The 3958-nt window shown below is 51.9% G+C and overlaps 1 non-coding gene across 1 annotated transcript; it reads left to right on the forward strand.

Annotated features, from left to right (window-relative positions):
- Window positions 1–107, forward strand: LOC127483667 (U6 spliceosomal RNA). The gene has a single exon (XR_007910089.1). It is a non-coding gene; the product is annotated as a U6 spliceosomal RNA (small nuclear RNA).
- Window positions 108–3958: the final 3851 nt, after the last annotated feature.

The following is a 3958-nucleotide window of genomic DNA, read 5'->3' on the forward strand; positions in this document are numbered from 1 at the left end:
GTGCTCACTTCCACAGCACATATACTAAAATTGGAACAATACAGAGAAGATTAGCATGACCCCTGTGCAAGGATGACATGCAAATTTGTGAAGCGTTCCATATTTTTCAGCCCCATGGCGCAGTGGGTTAATCCAACACCTGCGGTGCTGGCATCCCATATGGGTGCTGGTTCTAGTCCCGGCTGCTCCTCTTCCCATCCAGCTCTCTGCTGTAGCCTGGGAAAGCAGTAGAAGATGGCCCAAGTGCTTGGGCCTCTGCATGTGCATGGGAGACCTGGAAGAAGCTCTTGGCTCCTGGCTTTGGATCTGTGCAGCTCCACCGTTGCAGCCATCTGGGGAGTGAACCAGACAGATGGAAAACTTTTCTCTCTGTTTCTCCCTCTCACTGTCTGTAACTCTACCTCTCAAATAAATAAGTAAAATCTTTAATAAAATGGGTGCTGTGAAGAATTAAAAGCAGTGAGTTACATCCTTAGTCACTTAACGATGCTGTTTGGAGTTGCCTCGGAAGCGTACACCCATGTCCTTCCACGTGGGACCAACCCCCTAACTGCCCCTTTTCCTTCATTCCAGAGAATAGAGGAAGGATGCTGTCTGTGGAGCTAGGCAAGGCAGGATCTGAGTTCTAGTGCTTCCACTTACTAGGTAAGTGTGTTAACCGAAGCCTCGTGTTCTCATTTGGACAATGAGAATGAAATTCTGAATGCTTCAGGATGAGCGTAGGAATGTCAAGTGAACACTTACTATAAGACAGGCCAAGGTGACAATCAGTGACCCACACAGCAGAGCAAGCCCTGCTTCTGTGGCAGTTACTTTCTAGGAGGTGTAGCACTCAGACAATAATGAAATAGAGGTACAGCATGAGGGATCTGTGCTGGGCTGCCCAGATCCCGCCTTTGCTGACGGACTGGACCTGGGAGTGTGTTGGCAGGCTGGTGCTCCTGGAATGGTCTCAGCTGCAGACAGGGCTGGAAAGTAAAGAATGATCAGTGTGGCGGTCCCAGGGCCAGGTCATCCCTGGCCTCAGGCATGTCGACTCTAAAGGGCATTTGTAACTGCAGAGCCTCGTTGTTGGGAGGAGGAGACCTGCATCCCAGCTCTGTGGCTTGGTGGCAGCTTGAGGTCAGGCCTGGAGGGGGGCAGGTCCTCCCTTCCAAAAGAGCTGAGCCAAGACCTGGATAAAACGGGAGTCAGCCCCTTGGATGAGGGCCCACACGGCAGGTGAGGAGATCATGGCCTGTCTGAAGGGCTAGGGAGAGCCAGGGAGAGGAGAAAGGTGGGAGAGGAAGTTTGAGAGCAGGGCTCATATCAGAGAGGACTTTCTTATCTGGTGTGAGAAATTTGGATTTTTCTTTAAATGTGATGGAATTGACTGGATCCTGGATGGTTTTGTGTTTTGTCCCCCCCCCCCTTTGGGTTTTATTAGATTTTATTTATTTATTTGAGAGGTAGAGTTACAGAGAGAAAGGTCTTCCAACCACTGGTTCACCCCCCCCCCCAAATGTCTGCAGTGCGGGAGCTAGGCTCAATCCAAAGCCAGGGGCTTCTTCCAGGTCTCCCACATGGGTGCAAGGGCCCAAGCACTTGGGCCATCTTCTACTGCTTTCCCAGGCCATAAGCAGAGAGCTGGATTGGAAGAGGAGCAGCCAGAACACTAACTAGCGCCCATATGGTATGCCGGCGCCGTGGACAGAGGCTTATCCTGCTGTGCCACAGTGCCTGTCCCTGGTTCTGGTTTTCAATGATCCAAGCTCAGAGAGCAGACAATAGGGCAGAAGTGGGAGCGTGGACCAGTGAGGTTGGTGTGGCAACAGCCTGGACACAGGATAATGTGGGTGACAGTGGAGGAAAGGAAAGAGACAGATCCCCGGTATGTTTTCCAAATGGCGCTCACGGGCCTTGGTAATGGATTTGATGTAGGAGGGGTGGAGTGACAGCACTCAGGGTTTCTGGGGCTGGGGGGCAGGTGGTAGAGTGGAGAGGAACACGTGGCAAGTTCCCAGCAGTGTCACTCATGGAGAGTGAGAGCTTGCAGGGGCCTCCCCCTTTCCCGTTCCTGTAGTTTGCATAAACTGGCACCGTGCCTAATGTTTCCACACACTGTCCATGAAAAAAGCCTTTGCCAGATGGGCTTGGTTTCTGGAGACATTCCAGCCTGCAGGTGGGCAGGCAGAGTCCTGGCTGGAGCACTCAGGATTCTATGCCCTGGGAAAAGAGCAAAGGAGGCACGCGGTGGGAGGCTGCTCCGCAGAGCTCACAGTGACCCAGGTGACACGTGTGGCGCCCAGCCCCTGCCTGTCCTCTCAGCACTCTTGGGCCTAAGTCCCGGGCAAGAGGAGTGAAAGGCACAAGGCCCCTGCAGGACAGAAACTGTGTGACAAGGGGGCTGCCTGTAAGCTGCCACACTCTCTGTTCTGCCTGACCTGCATTTTCCTTTCCTTTTAATTTGACTTTTGTTTGTTTGCTGGGTATGTGCTTTGCATGGTTCCTAAGAGTAGAACTGGGAAACAGCCTGAGTAGTCCAGCCTGGCAGTGTCTGCCAGCGTCACACACCTGGATTTGGCCGGAAGGCTCCGGCCACAGCCTGCTGTTGTCACTCCCAGAGGCCTGAAGCTTACTCAGCACTCCCCAGGCTCGCTCCCCAGTCCCACCCTTTAGCAACAGATAAGCACCACCCATCCTGGACCTTTGTCCCGTCTCTGTCCCTTCTCCCTCCTAGTCCACTTCACTGCCCACCACAGTAGGGACAGAAGGTACCAGGGGATAACTCATGCGGGCTCCACAGCACTGAGTGACACTGGCAGGAGGAAGCCATCTGGGTTCCTCCCTAGGAGCTCACAGGGACAGTGGCTGGAGATAGAAGAGTGTGTAGGTCCCTTGTGCCAGCTCCATGTCACTTTAGTGTATCTCCCCCTTCCAAGCTTGGCTAGTGTGTCTCACACGGGCTCCCAGGGTACAGTCCTGCTGTTGACCAATCTGAAAAACAAATACGGGGGTCAAATGCAAGACAATTGGCAACACCCTTGTATTACTGGAGGGAGGGAAGCTAACGTAGGTACAGAAATCCCTAATTACATTCTACTTTTTAAAAACATAGAACCACAGACTCATCAGAGGTTATGAAAATGGTGCAGAGTCCTTGCAAACCCTTGAACCAGTTGCTGTCAGTGTGACATTCAAGGGGTAATATTCAGGAAGTCCATAAAAAACTATGCATGGATTTGAATTTTTTTTTGACAGGCAGAGTTAGAGAGAGAGACAGAGACAGAGAGAGAGACAGAGACAGAGAGAAAGGTCTTCCTTCTGTTGGTTCACCCCCTAAATGGCCGCTACGGCCGGCGCACTGCACCAATCTGAAGCCAGGAGCCAGGTGCTTCTCCTGGTCTCCCATGCGGGTGCAGGGCCCAGGGCCCAAGCACTTGGGCCATCCTCCACTGCATTCCCGGGCCACAGCAGAGAGCTGGACTTGAAGAGGAGCAACCGGGACAGAGTCCGGCACCCTGACCAGGACTAGAACCCAGGTGCCGGTGCTGCAGGCGTAGGATTAGCCTAGTGAGCCATGGGGCCGGCCTCAATGTTTTTTTTTTTTTTTTTACACCAAAATAAGCTCATACTTTTTATAACAAATTTGAAGAGGTTCTAGTTTGAGGCACTCACAACATGAATCCTGTTGAAATTGAAGCAAGAAATTGCCAGTGAAGCTTGGGTGGAAGAATGGTGCAATCGTTGACGCTTTATGGAAAGCTTGAGCACAGGGCCCCAAAGAAATGATTGGTTTACAAACAGGTAACTCATTTTAAGAAGAGCTGGGTTGATGTCAAAGATGAAGCCTGCAGCATTAGGCCATCCGTCCGTATCACTTTGCCAGGAAAACACTGGCCTTGTCCATGCCCCCTGATTGAAGAGGACTGATGATTAAAGCAGAAATAACAGCCAACACCTCAGGCACGTGGGCTGG

This window comes from Oryctolagus cuniculus, chromosome 13 (assembly GCF_051225735.1).
Source record: "Oryctolagus cuniculus isolate XC-2025 breed Fujian yellow rabbit chromosome 13, ASM5122573v1, whole genome shotgun sequence".
Lineage (NCBI taxonomy): Eukaryota > Metazoa > Chordata > Mammalia > Lagomorpha > Leporidae > Oryctolagus > Oryctolagus cuniculus.